Source organism: Marmota monax, unplaced genomic scaffold (genome assembly GCF_021218885.2).
Source record: "Marmota monax isolate L192 unplaced genomic scaffold, Marmota_monax_Labrador192_F-V1.1 WCK01_AAM20220418_F8-fsc00179, whole genome shotgun sequence".
Taxonomy (NCBI): Eukaryota; Metazoa; Chordata; class Mammalia; order Rodentia; family Sciuridae; genus Marmota; species Marmota monax.
In genome coordinates, this window is record NW_026695200.1 from 3372651 (window position 1) to 3391818 (window position 19168).

A 19168-nucleotide genomic window follows, 5' to 3' on the forward strand; every position below is an offset into this window, starting at 1 on the left:
TTGCAATCATAGTCATTTAAATTGTCTTTGGATGTAATCTGGTGGCCAATTAGATCTCAAATCATTGGAAATGTATTAATGGGCTCCTTATTAAGCTCAGGCTTAGAAACTAGTGGTCTTGGATTTGTTCGTTCACTGTTCATCCTTTCATTCTTTTAAGTTTTAATTCCTCCACTGCTGTATCTCACAGCATCTCTATATTAGAGACAGCAGTATATGTGTGGCCTCATCTGGATGTCAACTTCCACTCTGTGATGGTTAGTAGGGTTGGGCCAAAACATGGAGGCGAGTGTTTGAGAAGAATAGGAACATTTAAGATAATGTGTGTCTAATTTTGTTGAAGCAGGGACCTATTTGGATATCTGTTGCTGATTCCATTCCAAGTTCTGGGAGTCTACAAAGCTTCTGCAGCCTCTCCCCCAACTTGAGGTAATGAGGCTTGAGTGTGCTGGAAGGGCATTTCTAAAAAGATTCATAACACTTCCCTACGAATCACAGTCCATTACCTATAACTGCTTTTGGAACATTCTCTGACACTCATAGAGTCTTTTGCTTCTAAGGTGCTTAGGCTGATGTTATTAGAAAGAATATTATTATGTTCATGAAGGATAAAAATGCTAACATGATATTTTTCTTGGTTCAGTATCCATAAGTCAAAACTGACACTGATCTCCCAAATAAGCATGGATGACTCTTTTTAATTTTTCCTCCAGCTATAAAAGTAACAAATGGTTCCAGTAGCAGCAGACTGGGTAATTCAGATCAGCTTCTGTGCTGAGAAAAATGAATATATTTGGATGATGTTAAAATTTATCATCTTAAAAGCATCAAAGAGCTAACAAGAGAATGAAGAATCACAAGACCACGCATTGAACAAGATCCAGAAAAAGTAAGCTGAAGTCTCAGAGCTAATTTTGCTCTGAGGATTTCCTCTGTAAACAAAGAAACAGCAGGAAAACTAAAATCAGGTTAGCAGGAATCACAGTCAAATGTCCAGGCCTCCGGTGTGCAGCTGCTAGCAAACTGCACTCCCACCAAACTACTAGTCTAAATGCCAACAGCCTCAGGGTGAGGGCAAAATGGACACAAACGGCCCATCCAGGCTTGCAACCTGGCTTTGAGTCTTCTTGTGATGGTTTGAATCTTAAATGTTCCCCAAAAGGTCATGTGTTGCAGGTGTGGTCCTCAAGTGGGAGATGGTGGAAAGTTTGAGAAGTCAGGCTGTGCAGAAGGTCACTTGGGTTGCATACTCAAAGGGGATTGTGGGACCCTGACCAACTCTCTCACTTTTTTGTTGTTGTTGTTGTTTCTTGGCCATGAAGTGAGCAGTTTTACTCTGCTATGCACTCTTGGCACATTGTGTTATCTTTGCCACAAGCCCCAAACAGTGGGACCAATCTAACATAGTCTGGAACTTCTATGGACTTCATAAGTAAAACAACTTTTTCTCTTTATAAAATAATTGTATCAGATATTTCATTATAGTGGCAGAAAGCTGATTAATACAGTAGATTATGGTACATCCACAAACCAGAGACCTATACTGCTATTTAAAGGAATACTACTAGGGAGTGAGCTCCAGGATGTTTTGTTAAGAGAAAAATAAAGCTTAAGGGCTGGGGTTATGACTCAGTGGCGGAGTACTCACCTAGCATAAGTGAGGTGCTAGATTCAATTCTCAGCACAACATAAAAAGATAGATAAACAAAATAAGGGTATTGTGTCCATCTACAACTAAAAAAGAAATCTTTAAAAAATAAGATAAATGTTTATTTTATACATTGTTTATCTAAGTCAGAGTAGATGATAGATCACCAATCTTGTTGTTCTTGTTATTCATGGTAGTTATATTGTATAAAGAAACTGAGAACTATGAATTGGTGAATACTAAACCATTGCTCCTAGGGCTATATGGATAAGGTTCCCGTTAGTGTGTGGTCACATTATTTTCATCAACCAATCAGAATATAACTTTGTTTTTTGTGTGTTTTCTGTTTATTTGATGCATGTTTTTATAAAAAAAATTGCATGGTCATTGAATGATTCAAAGTTAGGGACTTTAGAGGCCATTTGTGGGTTACAGATTCATTTGCCAACATCTGTATATAACAGGCCAATCTCATCAGTGCCAACAACCTGTTCTTTCACACACTCCTTTTCCTGTTCAACACACAGCAGACTCTCTGTTTTTTATTCTTCTGCAGCCTCCTAATCTGCAGGATATGTCTTGCATACCTCAACTGTAACTTTAACAATTTTTGTACCATGTTGTGCTTGGAAATATGCAAGTTGATAACTGAACCTTGATACCAAAATTTGTCAGGGAAGTTATAGGTCAATGTAACCTGAACATCTCTAAGAATTGTTAAACAAAATTATAACAAACACAGTCCAAAAATACATAAAAGAGAAAATATATAATTACCAAGTTGGTCTTGTTCCACGAAGATAAGATTGCTTTAATATTTATAAAATTAATAAATATAACATCAATTATCACTATAATTTTATGGATAAAATATCTAATAATTTCAATAGAATTGGATTTTATTTGTTAAAACTCAATGTCCATTTATGATTAAAAACCTCTATCAAGGGCTGAGGTTGTGGCTCAGAGGTAGAACACTTGCCCAGCATGTGTGAGGCTCTGGGTTTGATCCTCAGCACCACATAAAAATAAAATAAAGATATTGTGTCCACCTAAAACTAAAAAATAAACATTAAGAAAAAAATCTCTATCAAGAAAGAAATAGGAACTTAGCCTGACTAAAATCATATTGAAAATCCTACAGCAAATGTTATGTTTATTGGTGATACCTAGAAAGTGTCTCTTTGAAATTGAGAATAAAAAATAAAGGTGGTTGTTATTATCACTTCATGTTAATTAAAGTGCTAGCCAGCAAGAAAAATATATCAAAAATAGAAGAATTAGAAATAAGAAAATAAAACTTTTTAAACTTTGATAATAAGAATGAAAAATAAGTATGGAAAGAGAATTTGTTCAGCAAGATTGTTGTATTTTTAGTTAAACTACAAAAAGAAATTTATTTATTTATTTATATAAGCAACAAATAATTTTAAAACACTTTACAAAACTGCCATTATCATCAAAATCACAAAATGGTAAGTTTTTGATAATAAATTTGATAAAATGTGTTTTAAAATACTATGAAAAGAATTCAATATTTATTGAGAGACATTTAAAATTATTTATATAGAGAAATAACATACTTAGGAATTTTAAAATAGAAAAACATAAATTTTGGGCTGGGGATGTGGCTCAAGCGGTAGTGCGCTCGGCTGGCATGCATGAGGCCCAGGTTCGATCCTCAGCACCACATACAAACAAAGATATTGTGTCCGCCGAGAACTAAAAAAAATAAATAAATATTTTAAAAATTCTCTCTCTCTCTCTCTCTAAAAAAATATAAATATTTTATTTCTTCCAAAACTAATCTATAGATAAAATAAATGCTAATCCCATCAGCGTTCCAAAAGGATATTTTTTGTGTGTGGAATTTGATACGTTGATTGTGAAATTTATGTCAATCTTCAAAAAAATAGAATCTAGCCCCTCTAGTTGTAGTTTCTTTTTTTGCAGTGCTGGGAATTAAACCCAGGCCTTGCACATGCCAGGCAAGTGCTCTACCATTGAGCAGCACTCCCAGTCCATGAACAGCAAATTTTCATGGTGACACCATGGAACTCAGCTTAATATCCCTTGTCAGTAGTTTATCCACACACAAAAAAATTAGTACGTTAACACAATTTGTTCTACAGAAATATAATTTTTTAAAAAACCTCTATCTGGGCTGGGATTGTGGCTTAGCGGTAGAGCACTTGCCTTGCATGGGTGGGACATGGGTTCGATCCTCAGCACCACGTAAAAATAAAGGCATTTTGTGTTTAAAAAAAAAAAAAAAAAAAAACCTTTATCTCTTACCCATTACAAAAACTCAAAGTGGATTAAAGACTTAGGCACTAGAACAGAAACCCTGCTATGGAACAGAAGAAAAAGTAGGACCAAATCTCCACCACATTGGCTTAGGAAGTGACTTCTTTAACCAGACTCCTAAGGGCAAGAAGAAAAATCAAGAATCAATAAATGGGGTGAACTCAAATTTAAACGCTTCTTTCAGCAAAGGAAATAATCAATAATGTGAGAGAGAGCCTACAGAATGGGAGAAAATCTTTACCACGCGCACCTCAGATAGAGCACTAATCTCTAGGATACATAAAGAACTCAAAAAAATTAACACAAAAATCAATAAATGGGCTAAGGAACTGAACAGACACTTCACAGAAGAAATACAATCAATCAACAAATGTATGAAAAAAATGTTCATCTCTAGCAATTAGAGAAATGCAAACCAAAACTACTCATTTCATCTCACTCCAGTCAGTATGGAAATTATCAAGAATACAAGCAGCAATAAGTATTGATAGGGATGTGGGGGAAAGGGTACACTCATACGTTGCTGGTGGGACTGCAAATTGGAGCAATACTCTGGAAAGCAGTATTGGGATTCCTCAGAAAATTTGAGATGGAATCCCCATTTAACAGCCATCCCATTCCTTAGTCTATACCCAAAGGACTTAAAAACAGCATACTAAAGGGACCCAGCCACATCAATGTTTATAGCAGCACAATTCACAATAGCTGAATTATGCAACCAACTTAGATGCCATTCAACAAATGAATGGATAATGAAAATGTGGTCCATATACATAGTGGAATATTACTCCGCCTTAAAGAAGAATGTAATTATGGGATTTGCAGGTAACTGGATGAAGCTGGAGAATATCATGCTAAATGAAATAAGCCAAACACAAAAAACAAAAGGCTAAATGTTTTCTCTGACAAATGGATGCTGATCCATAAAAGTGGGGGTGGAAAGAAGGGACTTGAGATCATGCAGAGGGGATTGAGGGGATGGGAGTCGGTGTGGGGATGGGAAGAACAATAGAATGAGACAGACATCATTACCCTATATAAATGTATGATTAAACAACTGTTGTAATTCTGCACCATGTTCACCCAAAGGAAGGAGAAGTTGTGCTACATTTGTGTACAATGTGTCGAAATGCATTCTACTGTCATGTATAACTAATTAGAACAAATTTTAAAAAATAAAGGCCAACCATGGTTTTTTTTAAAAAAAAAAACAAGAAGAATAAGCATCACTCAAGGACTCTGCATACTCTTATGGGAGAAAGGGTTTATGCATTTTTGGTTAAATGTAGGATAGATAGATTATGTTAGATGAAAGTGTGGTCTCATAATTGTCTTTGGGGATTAAGTGTAGCTTAAGGAAATATGTATGGGTGCCAAGTCAATGATAGCTGAACTTGTGATGGCAACTTTAACATGTCAGCCTGGCTGGGCCATGGTGCTTAAGTATTCAAACATTAATCTGGATATTTATGTGAAGGTTTTTTGTTTTGTTTGGTTGTTTTGTTTTTGGTGAGATTAGCATTTAAATTTGTAGACTTTAAGTAAAGCAGGCTATCCTCCATAAGGTGAGTTGGCCTCATCCAGTCAGTTGAAATGGCTTAATAAAACAATGACTAGTCTTCTGTGATAGTCAGCTTTTCATCACTATGACCAAAACACCTGACATAAACAACCCCAAAGAGGAAAGATTTATTTTGACTCAGAGTTTCATAGTTTTCAATCCATGGTTAGCTGGCTCTATTGCTTTGGTCCTGAGATGAGGCAGAACATTATAGCAGAAGGGTTTGGTGGAGGAAAGCTACTCAGCTCACTGAAGCCAGGAAGCAGAGAGAGAAAATGAAGGGGCCAAGGAAAAGATATAGTCCCCAAGGCCACATTGAGTTATCCTAGAACTCAAATACCATGACATATAATTAATAATACTTAAATGCCAGTGACCTACTACCTTTAATGATGTTCCACCTGCCTACAGTTTCTACCTCTTCCCAATAGTCCATTAAAATTATAAACCCATCAAATAAATTAATCCACTGATGAGGTCACAGCCCTTGTGATCCAATTATTTCCTAAAACCTCCACCTCTGAACACAGGAGTTTTTCAGAAACATTCCAGATCCAAATCAAAACACCTCCCCTGAGCAAGAAGGAATTCTGCCAGCACAATGCCTCTGGAGTTAAACTGCAACTCTTACTCAGACCTCCAGCCTGCCAGCTGACCTTTTGTATTGCATAATAAAAAAAAAATCTAAGCAGATTTTTGTTTTTTGAGAGATGAACTTGATAAGCTGATTTAAAAATGCATATGCAAATGCAAAGTACCTAGAAAAAGACACGTAAAGAAGAAAAAACAAAGTTATTGAGAATCCTCACAGTAGTTCAGACAGAGTCATATTAAAGAAAATATAGACAAAGAACAATAGAACAGAATACAGGCTCCAGAAATAGATCCATATGTGATTTGCCACAAAGATGCAGCTATTATTCGGGATTTTTCCTTACAAATCGTCTTTGTAATAAATGGAGCAACTGGATATCTGCTTGAGGAAAATACGCCTCAATAACTTTCTCACACTATAAGTAAAAATTAAGTTAGATAATATACCAAAACAAGGAAACTAAATCAATCAAGATTCTACAAGAAAACACAGTACTATTGTACATCTTCGTAATCTCGTTTTTCTAATTTTCTGATTGGCTTCAGAAAGCCTTTGTTCTTTCTTTTTTCATTTCTTAATTTTTTTTTTCAAATTTTTTGTTTTTCGAAACAGGGTTTTATTATGTTTCCTGGGCTCAGCCATCCTTCAGCTACAGTCTCCTTAGTAACTGTGATTAAAGGCATATGTCATTAAATTTGTAATTGGCAAATAATAATTATTTATATTTATGGGATATAATGTAATGTTTTGATATGTGTAAACAATGTGGAATGACTAAATCAAGCTAATTAACATTTATCACCTCACTTCATTTATCATTTTTCTTGTGTGCGTTAAGACATTTGAAATTTACTCTTTAGCAATTTTGAAATATATAATACATTATTATTAACTACACTCACTGTGTCATGCAATAGATCTCAAACACTTATTCTTCCTGTCTAACCAAAACTTTGTACAGTTTGTCTAACATCTCCCAAACCCAACCCCAACCCTCACCAATACTCCAGCCCCTGATAACCATCATTTTAGTCTCTACCTCTATGAGGTTACCATTTCTAGATTTCACATCTAAATTTCTTTTTGTGCCTAGCTTATTTTGATTTTTTGAAGGTCTACTTTTTACTGTGAACCCAGAAATTCCCTGCTTCATTAACCTTGAGAAAAATGAAACTTCTGCTAAGCTACAGGGGAGCTGGGAAGACCTTGAGCTAAATCCTGACCAGGACTTGCTCACCCCAAACTCAACCTTACTTCACATGCCTGCTAACCTCCCATCCTCCCGATTTCCCATGTGCTCCAGGGCACGACAGCCCTGTCCCCAGCTTCCAGGCTAGCTTTGATCAGTCTAACATGATTATATGTTCTCAAACCCTGTACTGCTGTGTTTGTTGGCCCTTTGTCTAGAGTTATGGCATTCCCTGGACAACAAGCTGGGCTCGGAGATGGGTGTTCAATGTAATTTGGACCAATGTGATGGAAATGAGGTAGGACAGAAAAAATAAAAGGTAGAAGAGGGACAAAAGGCAGGACAATGAAACTATAATCCAAAAGCTTTAGGCTGAAGTTCTACATGCTTTTCCTTCCTCTCCTATGTCTGACACTTCCAAATTTCGAGGAAATTTACAAATCTTTACCCACAATCTTAAAACTTACTGAAAATCCACCCACTTATAAAAATTGCCCTGTTCATGATTAGTTAGCCTACTAATATATGTATCTTTAGAATAGATTGATTAAAAGGAGATTCCACACTTCATATTATAGGGTACTTTCCTAGACTCTATAATATAGGGTCCTTCCCAATATCATCTACTCATCAGATAATGGAGAAGATGTCAACCTAAGGATACAAAATTACCAGAGAATTACCAAACCTCCAAAAACCATTTTGTGATCTTCAGACTGATAATATCTCCACATATTTTCCATGCTCACACCTCACCAGTGTTTCCTTAAAAGAACCCCCAAAACATCTCTCACTCTTGAGATGACCCACATTCTCCCTTGAATATGTCTCTGCTTTCCTAAGTAATCTGTATCTGTGCCTCTAATTGACATGTCCTTAAATTCATTTCAGCAATATCTGACAAGAACCCCACTGGTCCTGAGTTGAGGTTCCCTTCTCTGGGAACTCCTTGGACTTCCTCTGGAGACAAGGAGAGTTATTGGACACTCCAAGGGTAGCTCTGGATTGGAAATTCCAGAGCAGAAGGAGTCATTTTGCCATTTTGGGAGGGCAAAAGGTCGAAAAGAACCTGAATGCATGGTGACATTGGTAAGTCACTGAACCAAATCTACTCTGAAAATCATCTATACCAGTCAGAATACACAAGAATATGTGGTAATTCCAAACCACAATCTGTGCCAACTTGCAAAAGTTTATTTCTCACTCACATAATGGGCTAAGGGTCTGGCTGACACTACAGGATAATGATCCTCCAGAGGCTCAAGTATTTCTGAGTGCCTTGCTCTTGTGACACCCACATCAATACGTGATTCCTGAAATTTGATCTTTTAGAAATTTTGAAATCTGCATTATTATTAACTACAGGCATCATGCTATGCAATAGATCTCAAAAACTTTTTCTTTCTGTCTACCCCAAACTTTGACTCTGGTCAACACTTCCCCCATGCCCTGGCATTGTGAAAAAAACATGGATATTTACTCCTGGCTTTAGTAGCACACAGCATTTTTGCTGTCAGTACTAAAACATTCCTAATTCCAAGAGGGTACACGCCTGGAAAGGAGATTTTGATAGATGTTAAGAATGCCTACCGCTTTGTTTTACCTCCAGATTATTACTCAAGCCAGTATTCCCCATTACAGTTTAGGCAGCCAGACTTTGGATTTATATGCTTTTTTTTCCAATTGTCAAAGGAAAAAAATTAAAACACACTTTAAAAACTTTAATTGGATTTTCATTTTATTTTGCAGTTCTGGGGCTCAAACCCAGGGCCCTATGCATGCTAAGAGCATGCTCTACCACTGAGCCATACCCTATTCATTTGCTTTACTTTTGATTTTAGAATTGGATAATGGTTCATTCCATAATATAGGATAAATATTTTAAGCAGAAGAGGTTGGTTTTATAGACAAGAGGAGCTGAAGAAAGAAAGAAAAGAACAAAGATTAAATTGGTCATTTCAAAGTCAGGGTGAGGACAGGGAGACAGAACACTAGGAAAACAGCTGATTGGTTACTATCAATCTACTTCAGGTTATTTTTTGTGTGTGTGTTTAAGAATTAAGGCAGAAGGAACTTTATTATCATGCCAGTTGAAACTTGCATGCTTGGGAAATTTCACTGTTCCCTCTCTCTCCTGAGACCTCACTAAGATCAGTTAACAATTGGTTTCATTTGTTGCTGTGGAACTGTAATGTGGTAACTCCAGTTTGATTTTTAGTCTTGTCTGTTGGAGCCCAGGGCAGGAGCTTAGTCCAAAACAATGGTCTCCTATAATGTTTATTTGACACTATCAATATGATCTTACATTTTAACTGGAGCAATTGTTACCACTTTCATTCAAAGGTGAGGAAATCTATCAATATGCTAAGCACTCAGATGGACACCCATTTCTGGATGGAAGGAGGAAAAACTTGGGCATTGTGCAACTGGCAGCAGGTACAAATCAGCTCAGTCTGTAGGTCACAGTGACAAGTATCAAATAGAAACCTAGCTTCCAGAAAAGCACAGCCTTGGCCATGAAAATATGTTTTTTTTTTCCCAAAGTATTCTGAGATGGGTCTTGCTGGTGCCCACATTGGCCTATTCTGAGACATGTTTTAAATAAGAGTCCTGGCAGCAGGCCCCTGAGTTTCAGAAATATAAGCTGGTTCATCTATTCAGTCAGTCACTGGTCTCTCTGAATGCTGCCATGTTCTCAAAGGTTCGATTGCTCTTCAATTTATCCTTTGTGTGAGCCAAGAAATAGAACTTTATAAGTAATTATTTTAAGTTATCCTTTTTGATGAAGGTAAAATGTCCACTGGCGGGATTGACCTCCTCTACTCTCCTAAATGGCATGTGGAACTCAAAAGGCATCTGGAAGTATTATTCATCTTCTGCATGGGAATGCAAGTGTTCAGGTTTCTCTAATACTGTATTGAATTAATTCCTTGCCTACTTCACCATTAGTTTTTCTGTTTGATTTTTTGGATTACTGCCCATATCTGATTTGGCTCCCCCTGACCTAGGATGCATGGAATAGAAGCATGCTTCTAGAAGCCAGTTTTGGAATTCCCACATATGTCTTTTCTTTCTACTTAGCTTCAAACAATCTAAATACACAAGTGGAAACCTCACTTAAAATCAGTAAGGTTTTGTGATGTGCTCTCAAAATAGCACATGGTATAGTGGAGATGAAAGGAATTTCGGATAATGAAAATGACTCTTTTTGTCTCCAGTACTGTCCTTTTCATTCCCTGACAATTTTGGCTGTCCCCATGCTGGTTGTGTGTGAGCATTCTCTGATGCAGGATGCAGCATGGGTGCTCTATTCTCCCTGAAGTCCGATAAAAAAAAAAAGCCCAGCAGATGGGTCATGCAAGCAGGATAAGCATGCACGTATCTGCATCCTTATGGAGCTGACACACCTCTCAGGAATACACAGGATTCTGATGTTCCTCCTTAGAGTCATCAATCATATTCATCCCTGTTGCACAGTGATTTCTTTACATCTATCAAACAAAGTAACAAATGGAGATTCTCAGAATATTAATTAGTTTTACCCAGGAATAGCACTGCAGTGGGAATATGTATACTATAGTAAACTATCTAAGGAGATTGAGACAGGGGAAGGTTTTTTTTTGTTGTTGTTGTTGTTTTTGTTTGTTTGTTTTTTATTAGCGTAAAGGGAGAAATTCACGTAAGCTGCTTAGATACGGAGTTCATTGGTCTTGGAGACCAGAGGCAGGAATTGGTGTCAGCTCATTGGTGGAGGTGCTGTTGCTGGGCAAGTGTTCTGTCAAGAGCATCTTGTCTGAATTGCTGCAATCTTAAACAAAGTTAAAGATAAGCTTTGTTACAGCGATCTGCTTGTATTCAAGGGAGATGTCTAAAGCATGGGATGCATGTAGAATGTGAAGGAATTTCTTGTAGGATTTTAAGCAAGTCCTTAAGACATTGCTTACCTTAGACAGGCAGTTATAAGCTTCTCTTGTATTATTTCCTAGCTGTAATCTTGTCTGGATCTGACAGGGCTGATTTCATCTCTTTTAAAAATATTTTTTAGTTGTAGTTGGATACAATATCTTTTATTTAATTTATTTATTTTTATGTGGTGCTGAGGATCGAACCCAGGGCCTCGCCCATGTTAGACGAGCGTTCTACCCCTGAACCGTAACCCCAGCCCCTGATTTCATCTTTTACAAGTTTCTGATAGCCCAGAATTTGATAGCCCAGTCAAATAAAATGAAACTATTTCCATGTTAAAGTATAGTCAACGAATCTGTCTTTTCTATCTTCAGGCTAAAGTTCAAATCCCTATAGACGCAGGGGCTCCAACAGATGGTAGTCTTTCTCTTAACACCCTACAATTCAGAATCATGTGTGCAGCCCTCTTTCTTCTGTCTTTTTCCCTGGTCATATAGCCCAATTCCTTTCAGATTTGCTGAATTCAATTCCACATGAAACTGTTCTCTGGCATACCAGTCTCCTTGCTGAATTTCCTCCTTGACTAAACTTCAGCCAGCTCCTCGGAGCCCTCATTTAAACTAGGCTTGTCCTTCGTTTGCTGTATCTGGTTTTAGGAAGGATCCTCCCACTCATAGTATCTAATCCAATTCTTCTTAGTAACTTTCCATTCATTGATCCCCTCACCCTGCCTGTTGGCTAAAACTCCCCAGCAGTCCTTTGCTGTATTTGAAGTCACATGCCATTTCTCTCCCCTATTACAGAGGCCTTGACTCTTGTTGCAATAAGGAAAAGGCAAACTGAAAACAATGATGAGGGCAGGAATTCTTGTCATAATTATACTAAAATGGAAAGAGAAGACCTTTTTGTGACTGCAAAGATTCCTAAGTCTTTTTTTTTTTTAAAAAAAAAAAAAGCCCAAGAAAGTAAAGATCATTTTTTAAAAAATCAGCCTGCTTCTTCACACATGCACATACACACACAGAGTGATTAATTTTCACCAGAAGCATATCAGAGACAGTGTTGGCACATTACCACAGTCCATAGCCTCCTTTCTTGATGAGAATCTTGAACTACTTGTCTAAGTAGAGATTTTTTCAAAGCCCATGACAAACCCACCAAAGAACAGAGGTCAGAACTTTGCTCTCCAAGCTCCTGGAGCAGGGGGTTGCCAGTCACAAACACCCAGGCCTGGAGTGAGGGAAGAGAGAGTAAAGTCACCCCAGAGCTTGAAAGTGCTCTCTGTCTCTTTAGGATACCGGTACCTAAATGTGCTCTTAGCCATCATAGCTGGAGAACTTGTCAATATGATGTGAGTGATGAAAACCTTCGAGTTCATATTTATTGACAAACCTGAGCTGTGCTGGGCACTGTTATAGGTGCTATGGAATGGAAAGTGAACAAAACTCATACATTCTATTCCTTGGGTAACAGTCTAGCTGTGAGAATCAGACAATAAACCAGTTGATAAATATTTACATAAAATCATTCAGGTAATGAGAGCATACTCTGCATTTTGTGCTACCTTTTGCAGAAAATTCTCCCCCTTCATTTGTATGGCTCTATCACTCAACCTTTCTATGTCAGATCCATGCCTATAGCCCAGGAAGTGCTCCCTGGACTCCTCTCTTCAATAAAATATCCCGATACTTAGGACAGGGAAGAAATATGCAATGAAGCACATCATGAGAGGTCCTGTTCTAGGAGCTCAGGACCAGGTCAGAAAGTGAAAAGAAAGGCCTCAGAGGGCAGACTTGTAGAATATACAAGGTTACCCCCCAGCTTCCCCTCCTTCCTTTTGGCAGCATTGGGAATCAAACACAGGGCCTTACACATCTAGGGAAACACTCTATCACTGAGCTATACCCTAGTCCCTTCTTTTTTGTTTTATCTTAGGAAAGTCAGTTATTTGCACTGAGACCACCATTGAAAGAACTCACAGGAACTTCTACAAGGAGAGGCAGGTTGCTGTATGCTTCGTTGACAAAGACCAAGGGACAAATATGAGAAAGTGCTGTGGAGTTTCTGGAGGGGAACCAGTCCACACTGCTTCTTAAGCAGAGCCTTCAGTGTGGGGGGTCATCAAGGGCTTATTGGGCTTGAGAAAGTCTTTTAGATGAATAGAAAACCATCCTGATGGTGGAGACCTTGAGGGGATCCTTCAAATAGCCATGACTGTTTTCTGTGTGGGAATGACTATGGTGAGCTAAAGAACCCTGGATAGACACCACATTCACACCTTCTCGGAAGCAGGAATTACCACAGGGGAAATGAGCCCTCAAGACTGGGAGCATCAAGTGCCCACTGTGCCCATGAGAAAGGCACTGACATCCTGGGAGATGCCTCATCTCAGGGGGGCCTGGAGAACCAGAGAAAATGAGTGGCAACCTCATGAACTGTTCAGAGATGGAGAATGAGAGTGTCTCAGCAGAATCCAGAGCTGATATCTAATGACTGAGTCCTAAGACCACATTCCACCTGAGTCACTCAGATGGGGGGAGAAGCTGAGTTTTTCAAAACTAGTGTCGTGCTCTGGATTTAAACTCATTGGACCCATTTCATGTCTCCTCCCGGTAGAGGTTCCATAAGGACAAAAACCCCACCTGCATTATAATCTACTGTTTCAGCTGTAGCTTATTTCAATACTTATTTCAATATGTACCAATCAGCAGGCAATCAAGAAACATTTTAATTGATTGAAACTTATTTCTAAAGCTTTGTCCCATAGACCACCTAAATGTGTGTCAGTCCATAGTTCATTGCAATTTCTAGATTTTTTTTCCTTCTCACTTTTGCCATTACCAGAAAATCAATGTTCTGATTGCAACTATTGTTTTCACAGAGACTTTGAAGATAGTTAATGGAGTCACCCTTTGACCACAAGACATGAATTTCTGCTGTCCTTCTATAACAGTGAAATGAACAGCGGCTCCTGGGAGGAACATCTGTCTCCAGTCACAGAACAGATAGTGGTTTTATTTCCTGACACCAGCAGGTACATCAGCCAACAAAGAAGTAACATAAGACCTGCAAAATCCCAAACAAGCAGTAGCAACAGCTGAGGGTTTTTGTTGTTGTTCTTCCTTTCAGCTGAAGAGCAAACTACAAAAATAATATAATGCTCATGGAAGGAAGGAAAAGGAAAAAGTTGCTGAAAAGCATTCAGAAAAGGATTCAAAAGGTGCTTTGCTCTGTGCTTTTCTCCTCTCTATTCCTGGAATTTATGATCCAACATTCACATTTAATCCTTACATAAGCATCAGTGCATCGCCCAGAAAGCAGGAAGCATAACACATTGGGGTCCCACATCTCAGTGCTCATCCCATTTCTGACATTCTCCTAAATGATGACAAAATGCCAAGCCACGTCACCATGTCATGTTCAGAAAAGTCTCAGGAGTAGGGTTGGCCCTAGGAAAGACCACTAGGCATGGATGCAGATCCGTGAGAGCTTGACTCATGTCACAAAGTGTCCCTGATGGACAGATAATCATTTGGTGCTCTCACACTCTATATTCTGCAAAGCCTACCCACAGTCCTTTTTTCTGTCTTCACCAACACTGTTCTCTTTTTCTTCTCTTCCTAAAGGTGAGAATCTTTCCAAACCACACCCTTCCACTGTTGTTTGACAAATACCCAATATTTTCCTCAGTACGTTATTTGACCACTTCTTCACTTTCATTCTTTGCTTCTGCTGTTTCAAACTTGTTTTACAATAGTCCCCTCTTTAAGTTCCAAGACCCCCAGTGGACTCCTGAAACTATGAAATAATACCAAACCCATGTATACTGTTTGTTTTCCCCTGTACATATATACCTATGATAAAGTTCAATTTATAAATTAGGCATGTAAGAGATTAACAACAAAAGCTATATAAAAATAGAATGATTGTAAAAATATAGTGTAATAAAAGTTTTTTGAATATAGTCTCTCCCAAATTATATTACAGTGCTATACTCACCCTTCTTCTCTTGATGGCACAAGATGATAATTAAAGGAAGTACTTTATGGCTTCTCTTTGGCATATGCAAATTGCCAGCATTACTACTTTTGTGCTTCAGAGCCTTTACTAAGTAAAAAAGAGCACTTGAATAGAAGCATTGTGACAGTCATTTGATAACTTAGAAGGCTGCTAAACAACTAATGGGTGACTATCATATACCATGGATATGCTGGACAAAGGAATGATTCATGTCCCAGGCAGGACAGAGTGGGACAGCATGAGATATCCTGATGTCATTCAGAATGGCACACAATTTAGAACTCATGAATTATTTATTTTTTTAATTCGATTTAATATTTTTGGAGCTTGGTTGACTATAAGTAATGAAACTATGGAAAGTGATACCATAAATACGTTGCCAAGATTATATTTAATTTTTAAGTCAGCAGTGCATGAAGAAAGTTTAAAAGTGTTGAATAATTTTCCTCACAGCTCTGGCCATCAACTCTACTCCTTCCTGTGTTGTGGGCTGACTTGTTCCTTCCCCAAAAGACACGTTGTAGTCCTAATACCAGGTATTTGGGAATAAAGTCATTATAATCAACTTAAATGAAGTCATTAGAGTGGGTTTTAACCCAATATTATTTTTGTCTTCATAAAAGGGTATAATTCGGACACAAGACAGAGAAGAAGAGAAGACCCTGTGAAGACACAGGGAGAAGCCAAGAAGAAAGACCTTCGAGGAAACCAACTGTGCTGACAATGCCATCCCAATTTTGCAGCCTCCAGAATTGTGAGACAATAAATTTCTGTTGTCTAAATCACCCAGTTATGTTATTACATTAATGACAGCTCTAGAAAAATAATACAACCAATTTATTTTGTGTCATGTCACCAGGGTTTCAGATAAGCATGAATCTACAGTCTTTTTTAATTGTTTGCTGTACTCACATGGTGTTCTTCTGTGCACACATAGTTTACTATACTTTTCCACTTCAAAATATCATAATAATTGTCTCATATGAGTTCATAAAGATTATTTCATCCTTTTTAATATATGCTATAGGTTTACATTCAATGAATATTCCATATTTGTCTGGGAGCCAGTGGATGGATATGTTAATTAGCTTTCTATCACTCTGACAAAATACCTGAGATAATCAACATGTAAGGAAGAAATGTTTATTTTTGGCTCAATTTTGGAGGTGTCAGTCCTGGTCAGTTGGTCTGTGGCAAGGCAGCACATCATACTGGGAGCATGTGGCAGAGGAAATTGATCACCTCATGATGATCAGGAAGCAAAGAGAGAAAGAGAATCAGACTGGGGTTCCAATATCCTTTTTAAGGGCATATCCCATTGAACTAACTTCCTAACACCAAGGTTCCACCACTTCCCAATAGGCTGAAGACCAGTCTTTCAGAACAAGTGCCTTTGGGGGACATTTATTCAAACCATAGCAATAGGAATTTAAAGAGTATTCTTAATTTTTCACTAAAATGTTTTAAGGACTAACATTGCACATTAATTTCACATGCCTCCAAGTTCCTCTGCAGACCAAAATCCCTGAAGTTGAACCACACAATGAGTACATTGCCAACTTTTCCTGCATAAGGTTATAGCAATACATACTCCTATGAGCATGTAATTTATACATGGTGCAATGTCATCAATGTGGTGAGTCATCAAAATCTGACTGACTTCAAATCTCATCAGAGAAAAGTGGTATCTTGTAGTTATTCTGTGTAAAAGAGTATTTCTTTTAACGCTCTATTAGTATGTGTTAAATATTTTTCTAGTTACGTAGTCCTAATTGATATTAAGAAACTTTCCTCTGTGCTATGAATTAAAACTATTTTTTCAGTTGCTATTTATTTTTGAACACTGTCTAAGGTAATTTTTATCCATAAAGCTGCACTTGTTTTTTTCTTCCTGTGTTGTGTGTTTTGGTTTCTTGGCCAAAGAAGGTATTCTCCAAATTGAGAGATTAAATAAAGTCTCTTATTTTTTCTCTTGTACATTTATGGTTTGCCTTTATATAAGTAAAGTTTCAGTTAATCTTTTCATAAGGCATAACATATTAATCCAAACCTGTTTCTAGATTTCTCCCCAGCTATCCCAACTTTACTTTTAAAATCTATATTTTTGGGCTGGGTTGTGGATCAGTGTTAGAGCACTTGCCTTGAATGCATGGGGCACTGGGTTCAATCTCAGCACCACATGAATAAAAAAGATATTGTGTCCATCTACAACTATAATTTTTTAAATGCTTAAAAAATCTATATTTCTTTCCCATTAATTTCATCTTAATGACATATTCAGGATATTCCACTCTATTCCATTGATCTGCCTATTTATTTATGTTCCATTAGGTCATATTCTTGCTTTAAATCAAGCCATCCTTAAATAACTGTTGATTTAAGCTATTCCCTCTTTGTAGTTTTTTTAAAACACATTTTAAATCTATTCTTCCTTTTTTCTCCATGTAAACTTTTGAATTAGTTTTATGATAATTGTCAATAATATCCTACTAATAGTGACATAGGAAAAATTGATTTTCTTATAATGTGTGTCCTCCTTTGTAGTGAAATGCTAAACCTTTCCTTTTAAAAAGTTTCCTTCATGGGTCTGGGGTTGTGGCTCACAGGTAGAGTGCTTGCCTTGCACACATGAGACACTGGGTTTGTTCCTCAGCACCACATAAATAAATAAGTAAAGTAAAGGTATTGTGTCCATGTTCAACTAAAAAAATAAAAATTAAAAAAAAAAGTTTCCTTCATATCGTTGTTGCAATTTTCTGATCTGTATTATTTCCACTTGTTTTATTCTATTTAAAACTTCTATAAAGAATGTTTTATCCTGTATATCATCTCACTTATTCTTGTTTTATATTAAAGATTTAATTTTCTCCATGTTAATTTATTTGCCCAGACACCAAACTAAATGCTCACGTTATTTGTCATTTTTAAATTTAGTTCTATTGGCTTTATCAAGAATCATGTCCCATGCAAATAATAACACAACACATACAAATAACTTTCTTCCATTTTTATAACTCCAGCCTCTTTTCTTTCCTTTTTGTACAATTGCTCAGTTTACTATTGCCAGAGCAATATTAAACAATAATGCTGATAAGAGATGAACTTGTCCTGTTCCTGATTTGGATATCCCCAGATACTTTACAGGTTTCCCACTAACACAATGATACTACCTCCAGGTGGAAATAGAATGACTTCACCATGCTACCTTAATTTCTTGAGTTGGTTGCCTTATTCAGTAGAAGCCTTTCTTTATATTGATATGAAAGTGTTTAGGAACATTTTCCTCTGATTTTCCAGCTTTTTTTCCTAATTTCTAATATTTGTGTACTGCATTTTATGAAGAATATTTCCTAAAGAGTATCACTTCTCATTTCTTTTTTGCTTAAATATCATAAACAGAACACACACAGCTTTTTAAAAGAGCTATATGTAGTAAGCTTATTCACAACCATCTTATGCCATCATTGGTTGCAGTTCAAGAATTCCTAATAAATTTTAATGTCAGCCAAAAAAAATTAAATCAAGAAAAAGTTACAATGAATATCTCTTACTCTGGATTACTTGTATTCCAGCTGTCTTAGTTGGAATTCCCTCAAATCTTAGAAAAATAGCTGTGGTGGTTAATTTTTTGTATCATCTTGACTGGACCAAGAAAAGTCCAGATGGCTGGTAAAACATTATTTCTGGTTGTATCTGTGGGGGTGTTTCTGGAAGAGATCAGTATTTAATTTAGGGGAACAAGTTTATAAAGAAGATCTACCCACACCAGTGAAGATGTGTATCATCCAGTGTTGAGGGTCTGAGTAGAACAAAAAGATAAAGGAAGGGTGAATTTGCTCCCTCTGCTTAGGCTGGACCATCCATCTTCTCCAGTCCTCAGAGATGGATGACATGGTTCTTAAGCAAGGATGAATTTATACCCTTAGTTTTCCCAGGCTTCCA